Source organism: Bombina bombina, chromosome 6, assembly GCF_027579735.1.
Source record: "Bombina bombina isolate aBomBom1 chromosome 6, aBomBom1.pri, whole genome shotgun sequence".
Lineage (NCBI taxonomy): Eukaryota > Metazoa > Chordata > Amphibia > Anura > Bombinatoridae > Bombina > Bombina bombina.
Genome location: NC_069504.1, coordinates 465,594,270 through 465,610,689, shown reverse-complemented (window position 1 = coordinate 465,610,689; position 16,420 = coordinate 465,594,270).

Below are 16,420 nucleotides of genomic sequence, written 5' to 3'. Positions count from 1 at the left end.
AACTTATGAGCACAACTGTATTTTTCAGACACTGCAGCCTGGTGGACTTTCCTACCAAAGGGCACCTCTGAAGAATCAAAAAACATCAAAATATTAGCATTTAGTAAAAGTAAGCAACGATGACCATGTTTCTGCCTTGCAAATTGGTTCAACAGAAGTCTGTTAGAAATTCAGGTAGTAGAAAGATCTGGAAAAGTGGTCTGTAATGTGTTAGAGTAGGCTTATCTGCCTCCAAGGAAGCTTTGTGAGATCATGAGCTTTACCAAGAAGCTAAATAAACAGCTGATGTCTTTCGACCTTTAAGCGGACCGGAGAAAAAGAATTAATAAAATGAAAGATTGTCTAAAATCTTTCGTAGTCGCAAGGTAAAACATTTTAAGGCATACACTACCTCCAAATTATGAAGACTTTCCTTAGAAAGCTGAGGATTTGGAGAAGAGAAGGGACTACAATCTTGTTATTGATATTATCAGAAGAAACAATCCTTAGAAATAAATCAAGTTAAACAGCCTTAACTTGGTAGAAAATAGGAGAAATAGCCTAATAGAAAAGAACTGATAACTCTGAAAATCTTCTATCTGAAGATAATACTAGCAGAAAACCTTACAAGGAGGATACTTGATGTCTAGCAAATACAGTGATTCAAAGGAAGGAACAGCAACATTCTAAAATCTAATTTATAGTCTATGATAAAAAAATGGCTCAATCACAGGGCAGATCCTACTATGGTCTGGACAAAATTCTAAATGTCAGATTTGCAATGTTTTTGTAAAATAACACCAATACAGCTAAAACTGGACCCTTAAAGAGTTTGCAAATAAATCCTTTTCCAACAACCTCCTGTAAAAACATTTTAAGTATCCTAGGAAATCTAAAAGAATGCCAACTGAAGACAATCATCATCTCACACCACAACAGAAAAACATACCAAACTCTGCCTGGTCAACCTAAAGCGATCAAAAGTACAGATGATAGCTCTTGAATGATTCAAGAAATTACACTAGGCAGAAGAACAGTTAGAGGGGAAAGCCAGTTGAAAAGACTATGGAATTAATAGATAATCCACTGGCTCCGCCTGAGAATCTCTGGATTTTGTCAAGTATCTTTGGGGCTAACTAAAAGACCCCAACATTCTACTAGGGGATTTAACACTCCCTGATGTAGAGAGCAGCCCTTGGATGAAGGAAATGCTTACCAACTCTTTATCCCTGGGGTATAAATTGCAGAAATCATGCAAAGGTTCTTATCTGCCCAAGATAAGATATAGGAGACCTCTTTAATCCTAAAGAACTGAGGGATCATCCCTGAAGATAGTGCTATGCCAAAGTCGTGAGGAACTGAAAAGATCTCTGTGAATTGGGATGTGAAGGTAAACATCCTTCAAATCTATTGGCGACATACAGAGTCCTTAGTGATAATCAGAACTCAGAAACTTGAAGGCTAAAAGTTCCCTAATTATCTGGAAACAATGAAAAATTTGGAATACAAACAGATCAATTCCATGAGTTCCAGATCTTGAATACAATGAAAGAAGGCTTGAGCCTTTACAGGACATTTTGGAATGCTGGACAGAAAAAAAAAAAAAAAGATTAGAAGTTACATAAATATAAAAAGCCCTCAGGGATAATATAAAACAATGCAGCCACTGCAAAAACATACAGGTCCTGCTCTGTATTATGCACAATATGGTTTATCAAGAAGAAAAAATGTTGCTGATCGGTAAATATGCAGTGCTTCTGTCACATGATTCAAGAATTTGTAAACTCCAAGATAGTGGAACCCCATGTGTAGATGCAGATCTTCACTAACCAGAACTTACAGAGGATTAAAAGAAAGAGAACCACTTTGAAAAGAGATGCAAGAACAGAAGGAAATACAATAGCGTGATAAATAGTAACCATGCTACTGCAGTTGTAGCCAGCAGTTTATTGTCCCAGTTTAAATGGACTGGATAGAGCATGAAATTGTTAGCAATTTCCTAGTTTATTTCTATAGAAAAAATTCTTAGTTCTATTGGTTTCCTTTGTTAAAGAGTAATCCTAAGTGTGCATGTGTCTTTGGAAATCTGGCAAAAGTCTTTGCAACAATGTTTATATCAATATTTTACATAGTTGCAAACACTGCTACCATAGAAAGCCAGACACATGCACACTTCTATTACCCTACCTAGATTTACTCTTCAACAAAAAGATATCAAGAACACACAGAACATTGGAAAATAGAAGTAAATTAACCGTTTAAAACTGAATAATGAATGTTTATTAACTTTACTGTCAACTTTAATGAGGACTTTTAATAACTTTTGCTTCTACTGACTAGTTATCTATACTGATATTTTTCCAACTGTGTGTGTGTGTGTGTGTGTGTGTGTGTGTGTGTGTGTGTGTGTGTGTGTGTGTGTGTGTGTGTGTGTGTGTGTGTGTGTGTGTGTGTGTATGGAGAGGCATAAGACAGAGAAATAATATACACAAATGCAAAAAAAAAAAAAATCATCTTACATGGTGATAAAGACCAAGAAGAAAGATATGAAAAATGTATTACTTTACTGTATAAAATAATGCATGGTGGAAAATAAGGCCCAAACGTAAAGTCTGAAGGTTTCATATCTGGATGATATGTGAATTTTGATCCAGCAAATTGGAATCCCTAAAATGGTAGATATCAAAGAGCCCACTGAACAGCTTTGCCGCAGAAGTTGCCAAATAAGCATAAAAACAGTTGAAATTATTAACTTACTAAAAGGGACAGGAAACCCCAAAATTTTCTTTCATTATTTGGATAGAACATACAGTTTTAAACAACTTTACAATTTACTTCCATTATCAAATATGCTTTGTTCTCTTGTTATCCTTTGCGGAAGGAACAGCATCGAACCACTGGCAGCTAGTTGAGCCCATCTAGTCACCCAATCACAAGAGACATGTGTGCATGCACCAATTAGCAGCAGCTCCCACTAGTGTAGGATATGTGCATATTCATTTTCAACAAGGGATACCAAGAGAACAAAGCAAATTTGAAAATAGAAGTGAATTTAAAAGTGTCTTCAAAATTACATGCTATATCGGAATCCAAGATTAATTTTGATTTTCCTATCCCTTTAAGTTTCGTCATAAAATTTGTACATCTGAAGAAATCCTTGGGAAATAAAAACATGAAATACAATTATGGCTCAAAATCAAATACAGAGCACCTACTGAAATGGCTTTTTTGTGATTAAACCAGGCAAGATACTTGATCCCATGAGATCTGAAGCTATAAGAACTCTCTTAGGAATCACTTAGCAAAAACTATTATCCAGACACTTATGAGCTGAGAGCCAAATCTTATTTTTAGAAAAGCACCGTCTACAGTCCAGATGAAAACAGAGTTGTAAGGTTCACTTTCAAGATCACTAGCAGAAAACCTTCTGCACGGTGAAGAGTGACACTTTGTAAAAATTGTTTTGAGTTACTCTTCATTACATAATGTACAACTGTCAATAAAATACAATCCAGAAATGTCAAAGAACTCGGCCAATTGCTGTAAAATTCTGAAGATTTTTCAAGTAACCACATACATTTCGTGAAACAAATTTTGCAGTTACTCTTATTTATTTGAAAAGAGTGGATACAAAGACTGATGTTTAAACACTGCTGCTTTAACTTAGTACAAAAGTAGTGGTCATAATAATAATGATGTATTTGCCTCTCTGGATAGAAACATGTGGCTCTTCTTAAAAGATAGAATGCATTAGAGATACCTGACCGCAGGAGACCGGAGCATTCTGTAGCAAAAAAAAGATAACAAGAACACTACGGATTCACGAGGAATCACTAGACTCCAACAGGTGAATAAAAATGCAACCTCTACAAAGGAGTCCAAAAGACTGAAATCATAGGAGAAATGTTTCCAGATAAAAAACTATGTATTTTGTGATTTAAAAAGGATATACCATTTAAAAACATTTTCTGCAATATTACTTCTATTATCAAAATTGCTTCATTCACATGATATTGTTGAAGAGATACCTATGTAGGTGTCTGGAGATCTACATGGCAGGAAATAGTGCTGCCATTTAGGGCTCTAAGCATTGGCCAGTTCCTAAGCACATGTCCCTGCTTTTCAACAAAAAATACAAAAAGAAGAAAAATGAATAGAGGTAATATAAGTAAATTAGAAAGTTGTTTAAAATCCCCTTTAACCACCAAAAAAAAAAAGAAGTTATAATAAACAAACATGCAAAAAGAAAGGCAAAGCCCCTTTCAAATATATTTCTGCGAGATAACTAACATTTAAATAGTTCTTGGACACAAGTAAAATCCAAAGGGGAAATAAAGAGTGAAGATAAAAATAAGAAAACTCAGTAGTAAAAGAAAGAGAAAAATGTATGCTTACCTGATAAATTTCTTTCTTTCCAGATATGGAGAGTCCACAACATCATTCAATTACTGGTAGGAATATCACTCCTGGCCAGCAGGAGGAGGCAAAGAGCACCACAGCAAAGCTGTTAAGTGTCACTTCCCTTACCTATAATCATTCGACCAAAGGGAAATGGAAAAAAAATAACACAAAGGTGTAGAGGTGTCAGGTGCCTGAGGTTTAGTCAAAAATAACTGTCTTAATAAAGGGTGGGGACATGGAAAGAAATTTATCAGGTAAGCATACATTTTGTTTTCTTTCCTAAGATATAAAGAGTCCACGATGTCATTCAGTTACTAGTGGGAATCAATACCCAAGCTAGAGGACACAGAATAACCAGGGAGGGAGAACAAGACAGGCAGACCTAAACAGAAGGCACCACGCTCCTCTCTCTCTGGTGCCGGTCCCGTTGCCTCTGGCGCGAATCCTGCGCCTATGTGTTTTCAAATAGATCTATCACTGCCCAAGTATAGGTGTTACTTTGTGTACTCCTGGGTGTGATAGATTGTTTCTGCTATTTGCCTTATTGTTGATTAACCCTATATGACTACTGTGCCTGATTAACCCCTAAACTGCTGGCTTGATATACTGCTACTGAACTCTGCTTGTATGACTACTCTGCCTGATTAACCCCTAAATTGCTGGATTGATATTCTGTTGCTGAACTCTGCTTGTCTGACTACTCTGCCTGATTAACCCCTATTGTTCTGGATTGCTTCACCGTTGCCAAACCCTGCCTGCCTGACCATTCTAGTGATTTACCCTTGGACTGCTTTACCGTTGCTAAATCCTGCCTGCCTGACCATTTTAGTGGTTTACCTTTGGACTGCTTTACCGTTGCCGCTGAAGACTATCCTGCCTGTGGTGAGTGCTATTCATCTCATCTTGCAAACTTTCTCTGCTCTGGGATATTCCCTATCATTCCGGCTCAACGCCGGGATAAGAAGACTACTGGCCGAGTTCGGTCTGATAGTGGAGTATCCTACAAGCATAACACAGCAGTCATCAGACCGCTGCTTTCCTAACCTTAAACCACTTCTAAAGTGGCGAATTTCAATCTCCCCGGTAATGTCCGACCAAGGAGATTTACAGCTCCTGCCCACGCGTGATAGGCTGTGCGCGGACAGGGGGCGAGTGCAACAGGGGGCGAGATTGCACGTGAGCGCAAAATAGCACTCGTATGTAATGCTGAATTCCGCCAGGGGAATTCAGCCTGACAGAGGCAAGCTGTGGCGGACTGGAGTGCTTATGTGCGCCCCTGTCTGTCTCAGCTTGATAAATCGTCCCCATAGTCAAGTAAAGAAGACAAAAGCAGGAAAGAACACAGCTGGGTAAATGTGGTGCATAGTGAGGGGTCGATTTATCAAGCTAAGGCAGACAGGAGCGCACATAAGCGCCAAAGCTCGCCTCTGGCGGGCTGAATTCCCCTGGTGGAATTCAGCAATGCACACGAGCGCTATTTTGTGCTCATGTGCAAACCCGCCCCCTGCCTGCGCACAGTCAATCATGAGGCGGCAGAAGCTGTCAATCTCCCCGGTTGGAATATACCGGGAAGATTGAAATTCGCCCCTTTAGAGGTAGCTGCTTGTTAAATACGGCGTGCAGGTTCTCTTGTCAGAACCTGCAGTCGCATGGGGTAAAAAAGCTTGGGAAGTCTTTGATAAATCGACCCCTAAACTGATGCCAATTGCAAAAATAAGAGGGTGGGTCTTGTGGACTCTTACCACCATGAAAAATTAATCTATTTCAGGTAAGTATACATTTTGTTTTCGTTCATAAGATGGTGAGAGTCCAAGAGCCATTACCCCTGGGCTCTAATACCCAAGCTGTGGAGTTCATAAGTAAATGGATGGGACAAAAATTAATGCAGGCACCTTTTTACCAGCCACTAAGACTGTAGGACTTTTCTGTGAAAAACTATCACAAAAGAAAAGTTAGTAAAGAAGACCAAGTTGCTATTGTGCAATGTACATAACAAAAGCCTTGTTTTAAAAAAAGACCCCCAAAGAGAACTAATCTAGTAGAAAAAAAAAAATGTAAAAGTTCTGGAAGAAAGTTTCCTGCTTCCAATAAAGCTATACTTAGGCCTTGATATTCAAAGGTACTCTAGTAGTGAGAAAAATTGCAGTTCAGACTTCACAGGGGCTGAACTCACTGAATATTCAAAAGAAAAAAGGTGGAACTCTCTAGCACTGCGAGATTTCTCTCATTTCTATCTATGAAGGAGAGAAAAGCCCAGTGCAATACAGCACTGCATGATATGAGGTTTGTTACACTTGTGTTACTTTAACAAATTAGAATAATACTTTATATATTTCTGTTTATATGTACAAATTAAATTGCACCTTGAATTTGCTGCATTACAAACTAAAACTGACAGCTTCAGAAAGGAAGTGGGCAGTTCCCTGGGCTGGACAGGGGAGTTCCAAGCATATGTCTGAAGCTCTCTCACCAGTTGTGTAAAATTTTCTAAGCATTTTAAACATGCTGGTCTCACTGATTTGTCTCACCAGCTGTATGCAGGTGAAGTTTGCTCAAAATTCACAATATAGTTATTTTAAATAACTGAAAAGTAATATATACTAAAATATAGACAAAGCAAGTTAAAGTGTAGTGAAAACATTTCAGTTAAATTTGCGCCCGATCGCGCCACTGAAATTAATGTAGCTCGTTCCCGCTACCAAACCAGAGCGGAGAGCTGCTAAATCCAAGTTTGATATAAAATCTCTCGCAATGCTTTTGGTTTTTGCCACCTGCCGCTAAGATAATGTTATATAATACTGCACTATGAGCAGCATTATAACACATTATTTTATAAGTTTACTTTCTCTTTAAATGTGATTCAAAAGTGCAAAGTGATATAAACAGACAGCACAGTGTAAATGCAGCAGAACTCTCATGTCATGCAGTGCTATATTGCACTAGGCTTGTCTCTCCTTTACATACAGAAATGCCGGGAACAACCCCTGTGAGAAGTAAAGCAAAATCTGCCTTTTGAAAATTTCAATAGGGAGCTCGCAGTGCTGGAGGATCATTTTAGAATATCTCACATGAGCAGAGAGGTTTTGAATATCAGGGCCTGAAAGGGATACTGAACACAAATTTGTTTATTTCATGATTCAGATAGAGCATGCAATTTTCCTTTGTTCTCTTGGTATTTTTATTTAACAATGCAGGAATGTAAGCTTATGAGCCGGCCTATTTTTGGTTCAGCACCCTGGATAGGGCTTGCTGATTGGTGGGTACATTTAGCCACCAATCAGCAAGCAATAACCAGGTGCTGAACCAAAGATGGGCCGGCTCGTAAGCTTACATTACTGCTTATCAAATAAAGATACCAAGAGAACGAAGAAAATGTGATAACAGGAGTAAATTAGAAAGTGTTGGGTTCAGTATCCCTTTAATCAGGAAGCTAAAGTAACAACTGTAGTGATGACTCATACGTGGACAAATGGTACTATAAAGTATTTAGTACAGGCAGATTTTATTACAAGACCAGAGACTTCACATTTGCATTACTTTCTTTTACTACTAGTGTGCAGCCTTAAAAGTACATATAACACAAACAGTTAAGATAATACAAAAAAAAGAAAAGAGTCTATATAACTAGCCAATGAGAATGCTAGGTTAGGGACCAGAGAAAAAAAATGGACCAATCAGAAGACCCATATTGACCATAAACAGACCAATGTGCACCCCATCTTCCTCTTTCTTTTGCTGCTCAGCAACAAGATAAGTGTGCTATTATTCACTGCCATATAAATTATAATAATATTGGTCAATAATGTCGCTTATAAACCAAGAAATACAAAGCAGAAAAGTAAAGACAAGCTAAAGGGACAGTCTACTTGACACTGTTACTACCCATTTCCCAAGCTTTGAATAACCAAAAAAAAAAAAGTTATATTATTGTACTTTATAACCTTTAATTCTCTAAATTTCTGACTGTTCCTAAGCTTCTGCAGGCTGCCTCTTATTTCAGTGCATTTTGCAGTTTTTCAGTCAGACAGTGCTAGTTTGTGTGTGCCATATAGATAACTGTGTGCTCAATCCCGTGGAGCTATTTATAAAGCAGCACTAATTGGCTAAAATTTAAGTTTGTAAATAGCACTGAGATAAGGGGGCAATCTGCAGAGGCTTCGATACAAGGTAAACAGTATATTAATAGAAAGAAGAACAGTGTTGGTTATGCAAATCTGGGGACTGGGTATTAAAAGGAATAATCCCTTCATTACTTGGAATTTCAGAGAAAAACTTGTCCAAAATAGCAAATTATTAGCATTGTTACTATCGCTCAATTTAAACAAAAATAAAACTTTTTTTTTAACCTTTTAACGCCGTTATGCTGTTCTATTCCGTCATAATTACACTGGGCTTTAAAGCCGTTATGACGGAATAGAACGTCATAACAAAACGGCTGTCCTGAAGCCTTCTGTGCTTCTAGGACTTGATCGCGGTCTGGAGGGCGTTCCTAGGGTTGTAGGGACGTCCCCCCAGATGCGATCCAATAATTGAAATCTCGCGATCGTATGCACGATCGCGTAGTTTCAATTTGTCTACATCGGAACAGGTGTTCCGATGTAGGCACTTTCACCCTGTCACTAAAGGGTTAAATTTACCTATCAAAACTATATACTGTATATTTTTAGTAGACAACCCAAGGTATTGATCTAGGCCCATTTTAGTATATTTCATGCCACCATTTCACCACCAAATATGATCATTTTAAAAACAAAAAAACTTTTTCACAAACTTTGGGTTTCTCACAGAAATGATTTACACATAACTACTGCAGCCATAAGACAAATGGTTGTGAAAGGTTCTCTGGGGTCCCTTTTTGTTCAGAAATAGCAGACATGCATGGTTTTGCCATTAGTTTTTAGCAATTAGAAGGCTGCTTATTACAGCTGTGCACCACATCTGAAATTCCTGGCAGTAAAGGGGTTAATCAGTTAGCTGACAAGGGTAATAGTATTTTAAATGCATGAATTACCCTCCTACCGGACACTTTCCACCTCATCCCTAACAAACAGCTCTCTCCCCTCAAACACTTTTTTTTAAAATAAATACATTTTATTTCTTTTCTGCAGTGTAGAATCCACCCTTACCCTCCCACCTTGCTGATCCCTCCCAAACAGCTTTCTAACCTTCCCCCTCCTAATGGCATCTGCCATCTTAGTTACAGACAGCTGTCTGCCAGTAGCCAGTTTATATTCTTGTTTTGCTTTTTTATAATTTATTATTTTAATTATTTTTCAACCTGTGTTAACACTATAACATAGTACAAGCAAATCCCTCCTTATATTCCCTTTAGCAATTTTAGAGATCACATTATAAAAGCTGTGTATTGATATCATAACCAATAAATACAAATACTTATATTGTTAAAGTTTCTTAAAGGGATATGAAACCAAATTTTTTTCTTTCATGATTCAGATAGACTTCCAAATGTATTTCTATTAAAAATGTTGTCTTTAAGAATGAAGTTTTGGAATTTATTAAAGCGTTAGATAAGATCCCTGTATTGTATGTTAATTAATGGGTCTCTCTCTTCTAAAATAACTTTAGTCAGAGGAACACAACAAGGTTGCCCCCGCTCGCCTCTTATTTTACTTAGTGAATAAACAATTGGCTTTGAATTGGATACTGTTGGGTGGAATACATCTTAAAGGGGCATAAAACCCAATTTTTTTTTATTTAGAAGAGAATAAAATGCAGTAAATGTTTAATACATACAATTCAATATTTACAAAATACCTAAATTCACTACCTGTGGTTAAAATAATTTTTAAAATAATACCAATGAAGACTACTCAGTTATAAATATTGAGCTTGTAAGAATACAAATTGTGCAACTGTTTCAGTTTTTTGCAACCTTTGTCATTTTCCTTGTATAAGAAAACAGAATTTATGTTTACCTGATAAATTACTTTCTCCAACGGTGTGTCCGGTCCACGGCGTCATCCTTACTTGTGGGATATTCTCTTCCCCAACAGGAAATGGCAAAGAGCCCAGCAAAGCTGGTCACATGATCCCTCCTAGGCTCCGCCTTCCCCAGTCATTCGACCGACGTAAAGGAGGAATATTTGCATAGGAGAAATCATATGATACCGTGGTGACTGTAGTTAAAGAAAATAAATTATCAGACCTGATTAAAAAACCAGGGCGGGCCGTGGACCGGACACACCGTTGGAGAAAGTAATTTATCAGGTAAACATAAATTCTGTTTTCTCCAACATAGGTGTGTCCGGTCCACGGCGTCATCCTTACTTGTGGGAACCAATACCAAAGCTTTAGGACACGGATGAAGGGAGGGAGCAAATCAGGTCACCTAGATGGAAGGCACCACGGCTTGCAAAACCTTTCTCCCAAAAATAGCCTCAGAAGAAGCAAAAGTATCAAATTTGTAAAATTTAGTAAAAGTGTGCAGTGAAGACCAAGTCGCTGCCTTACATATCTGATCAACAGAAGCCTCGTTCTTGAAGGCCCATGTGGAAGCCACAGCCCTAGTGGAATGAGCTGTGATTCTTTCAGGAGGCTGCCGTCCGGCAGTCTCGTAAGCCAATCTGATGATGCTTTTAATCCAAAAAGAGAGAGAGGTAGAAGTTGCTTTTTGACCTCTCCTTTTACCAGAATAAACAACAAACAAAGAAGATGTTTGTCTAAAATCCTTTGTAGCATCTAAATAGAATTTTAGAGCACGAACTACATCCAAATTGTGCAACAAACGTTCCTTCTTTGAAATTGGATTCGGACACAAAGAAGGCACGACTATCTCCTGGTTAATGTTTTTGTTAGAAACAACTTTCGGAAGAAAACCAGGTTTAGTACGTAAAACCACCTTATCTGCGTGGAACACCAGATAAGGAGGAGAACACTGCAGAGCAGATAATTCTGAAACTCTTCTAGCAGAAGAAATTGCAACCAAAAACAAAACTTTCCAAGATAATAACTTAATATCAACGGAATGTAAGGGTTCAAACGGAACCCCCTGAAGAACTGAAAGAACTAAATTGAGACTCCAAGGAGGAGTCAAATGTTTGTAAACAGGCTTGATTCTAACCAGAGCCTGAACAAAGGCTTGAACATCTGGCACAGCTGCCAGCTTTTTGTGAAGTAACACAGGCAAGGCAGAAATCTGTCCCTTCAAAGAACTTGCAGATAATCCTTTCTCCAAACCTTCTTGAAGAAAGGATAGAATCTTAGGAATTTTTACCTTGTCCCAAGGGAATCCTTTAGATTCACACCAACAGATATATTTTTTCCATATTTTGTGGTAGATTTTTCTAGTTACAGGCTTTCTGGCCTGAACAAGAGTATCAATGACAGAATCTGAGAACCCTCGCTTTGATAAGATCAAGCGTTCAATCTCCAAGCAGTCAGTTGGAGTGAGACCAGATTCGGATGTTCGAACGGACCTTGAACAAGAAGGTCTCGTCTCAAAGGTAGCTTCCATGGTGGAGCCGATGACATATTCACCAGGTCTGCATACCAAGTCCTGCGTGGCCACGCAGGAGCTATCAAGATCACCGATGCCCTCTCCTGATTGATCCTGGCTACCAGCCTGGGGATGAGAGGAAACGGCGGGAATACATAAGCTAGTTTGAAGGTCCAAGGTGCTACTAGTGCATCTACTAGAGTCGCCTTGGGATCCCTGGATCTGGACCCGTAGCAAGGAACCTTGAAGTTCTGACGAGAGGCCATCAGATCCATGTCTGGAATGCCCCACAATTGAGTAATTTGGGCAAAGATTTCCGGATGGAGTTCCCACTCCCCCGGATGAAATGTCTGACGACTCAGAAAATCCGCTTCCCAATTTTCCACTCCTGGGATGTGGATTGCAGACAAGTGGCAGGAGTGAGATTCCGCCGATTGTATGATTTTGGTCACTTCTTCCATCGCCAGGGAACTCCTTGTTCCCCCCTGATGGTTGATGTACGCAACAGTCGTCATGTTGTCTGATTGAAACCGTATGAACTTGGCCTTTGCTAGCTGAGGCCAAGCCTTGAGAGCATTGAATATCGCTCTCAGTTCCAGAATATTTATCGGGAGAAGAGATTCTTCCCGAGACCAAAGACCCTGAGCTTTCAGGGGTCCCCAGACCGCGCCCCAGCCCACCAGACTGGCGTCGGTCGTGACAATGACCCACTCTGGTCTGCGGAAGCTCATCCCCTGTGACAGGTTGTCCAGGGACAGCCACCAACGGAGTGAATCTCTGGTCCTCTGATCTACTTGTATCGTCGGAGACAAGTCTGTATAGTCCCCATTCCACTGACTGAGCATGCACAGTTGTAATGGTCTTAGATGAATTTGCGCAAAAGGAACTATGTCCATTGCCGCTACCATCAAACCTATTACTTCCATGCACTGTGCTATGGAAGGAAGAGGAACAGAATGAAGTATTTGACAAGAGTTTAGAAGTTTTGATTTTCTGGCCTCTGTCAGAAAAATCCTCATTTCTAAGGAGTCTATTATTGTTCCCAAGAAGGGAACCCTTGTTGACGGAGATAGCAAACTTTTTTCTACGTTCACTTTCCACCCGTGAGATCTGAGAAAGGCCAGGACAATGTCCGTGTGAGCCTTTGCTTGTGGAAGGGACGACGCTTGAATCAGAATGTCGTCCAAGTAAGGTACTACTGCAATGCCCCTTGGTCTTAGCGCCGCTAGAAGGGACCCTAGTACCTTTGTGAAAATTCTTGGAGCAGTGGCTAATCCGAATGGAAGTGCCACAAACTGGTAATGCTTGTCCAGGAATGCGAACCTTAGGAACCGATGATGTTCCTTGTGGATAGGAATATGTAGATACGCATCCTTTAAATCCACCGTGGTCATGAATTGACCTTCCTGGATGGAAGGAAGAATTGTTCGAATGGTTTCCATTTTGAACGATGGAACCTTGAGAAACTTGTTTAGGATCTTGAGATCTAAGATTGGTCTGAATGTTCCCTCTTTTTTGGGAACTACGAACAGATTGGAGTAGAACCCCATCCCTTGTTCTCCTAATGGAACAGGATGAATCACTCCCATTTTTAACAGGTCTTCTACACAATGTAAGAATGCCTGTTTTTTTATGTGGTCTGAAGACAATTGAGACCTGTGGAACCTCCCCCTTGGGGGAAGCCCCTTGAATTCCAGAAGATAACCTTGGGAGACTATTTCTAGTGCCCAAGGATCCAGAACATCTCTTGCCCAAGCCTGAGCGAAGAGAGAGAGTCTGCCCCCCACCAGATCCGGTCCCGGATCGGGGGCCAACATCTCATGCTGTCTTGGTAGCAGTGGCAGGTTTCTTGGCCTGCTTTCCTTTGTTCCAGCCTTGCATTGGCCTCCAGGCTGGCTTGGCTTGAGAAGTATTACCCTCTTGCTTAGAGGACGTAGCACTTGGGGCTGGTCCGTTTCTGCGAAAGGGACGAAAATTAGGTTTATTTTTGGCTTTGAAAGACCTATCCTGAGGAAGGGCGTGGCCCTTGCCCCCAGTGATATCAGAGATAATCTCTTTCAAGTCAGGGCCAAACAGCGTTTTCCCCTTGAAAGGAATGTTAAGCAATTTGTTCTTGGAAGACGCATCCGCTGACCAAGATTTTAGCCAAAGCGCTCTGCGCGCCACAATAGCAAAACCAGAATTTTTCGCCGCTAACCTAGCCAATTGCAAAGTGGCGTCTAGGGTGAAAGAATTAGCCAATTTGAGAGCATGAATTCTGTCCATAATCTCCTCATAAGAAGAAGAATTATTATTGAGCGCCTTTTCTAGTTCATCGAACCAGAAACACGCTGCTGTAGTGACAGGAATAATGCATGAAATTGGTTGTAGAAGGTAACCTTGCTGAACAAACATCTTTTTAAGCAAACCTTCTAATTTTTTATCCATAGGATCTTTGAAAGCACAACTATCTTCTATGGGTATAGTGGTGCGTTTGTTTAGAGTAGAAACCGCCCCCTCGACCTTGGGGACTGTCTGCCATAAGTCCTTTCTGGGGTCGACCATAGGAAACAATTTTTTAAATATGGGGGGAGGGACGAAAGGTATACCGGGCCTTTCCCATTCTTTATTTACAATGTCCGCCACCCGCTTGGGTATAGGAAAAGCTTCGGGGGGCCCCGGGACCTCTAGGAACTTGTCCATTTTACATAATTTCTCTGGAATGACCAAATTCTCACAATCATCCAGCGTAGATAACACCTCCTTAAGCAGAGCGCGGAGATGTTCCAATTTAAATTTAAATGTAATCACATCAGGTTCAGCTTGTTGAGAAATTTTCCCTGAATCTGAAATTTCTCCCTCAGACAAAACCTCCCTGGCCCCCTCAGACTGGTGTAGGGGCACTTCAGAACCAATATCATCAGCGTCCTCATGCTCTTCAGTATTTTCTAAAACAGAGCAGTCGCGCTTTCGCTGATAAGTGGGCATTTTGGCTAAAATGTTTTTGATAGAATTATCCATTACAGCCGTTAATTGTTGCATAGTAAGGAGTATTGGCGCACTAGATGTACTAGGGGCCTCCTGTGTGGGCAAGACTGGTGTAGACGAAGGAGGGGATGATGCAGTACCATGCTTACTCCCCTCACTTGAGGAATCATCTTGGGCATCATTTTCTCTAAATTTTGTGTCACATAAATCACATCTATTTAAATGAGAAGGAACCTTGGCTTCCCCACATACAGAACACAGTCTATCTGGTAGTTCAGACATGTTAAACAGGCATAAACTTGATAACAAAGTACAAAAAACGTTTTAAAATAAAACCGTTACTGTCACTTTAAATTTTAAACTGAACACACTTTATTACTGCAAATGTGAAAAAGTATGAAGGAATTGTTCAAAATTCACCAAAATTTCACCACAGTGTCTTAAAGCCTTAAGAGTATTGCACACCAAATTTGGAAACTTTAACCCTTAAAATAACGGAACCGGAGCCGTTTTTATATTTAACCCCTTTACAGTCCCTGGTATCTGCTTTGCTGAGACCCAACCAAGCCCAAAGGGGAATACGATACCAAATGACGCCTTCAGAAAGTCTTTTCTATGTATCAGAGCTCCTCACACATGCATCTGCATGTCATGCTTCCCAAAAACAAGTGCGCAATAGAGGCGCGAAAATGAGACTCTGCCTATGATTAGGGAAAGCCCCTAGAGAATAAGGTGTCCAATACAGTGCCTGCCGGTTATTTTACATAGTTCCCAAGATTAAAATAATTCCCCAAGGCTATGGGGTATAAAATATTTATAAATAAATCGTTTTAGCCCAGAAAATGTCTACAGTCTTAAAAGCCCTTGTGAAGCCCTTTTTTTCTTTATGTAATAAAAATGGCTTACCGGATCCCATAGGGAAAATGACAGCTTCCAGCATTACATCGTCTTGTTAGAAATGTGTCATACCTCAAGCAGCAAAAGTCTGCTCACTGTTTCCCCCAACTGAAGTTAATTCCTCTCAACAGTCCTGTGTGGAAACAGCCATCGATTTTAGTAACGGTTGCTAAAATCATTTTCCTCTTACAAACAGAAATCTTCATCTCTTTTCTGTTTCAGAGTAAATAGTACATACCAGCACTATTTTAAAATAACAAACTCTTGATTGAATAATAAAAACTACATTTAAACACCAAAAAACTCTAAGCCATCTCCGTGGAGATGTTGCCTGTACAACGGCAAAGAGAATGACTGGGGAAGGCGGAGCCTAGGAGGGATCATGTGGCCAGCTTTGCTGGGCTCTTTGCCATTTCCTGTTGGGGAAGAGAATATCCCACAAGTAAGGATGACGCCGTGGACCGGACACACCTATGTTGGAGAAATAATGTATTTCTGTATTACTAAACAGCATTGCTCAGTTCCTTAAAAGGATATGAAAACCAAATATTTTCTTTCATGATTCAGATAGAGCATATAATTTTAAGCTACTTTTAAGATAATTTACTCCTATCAATTTTTGTTCGCTCTCTTTGTATCTTTATTTGAAAATGCAGGAATGTACGCTTAGTAGCTAGCCTATTTTTGGTTCAGCACCCTGGGTAACGCTTGCTGATTTGG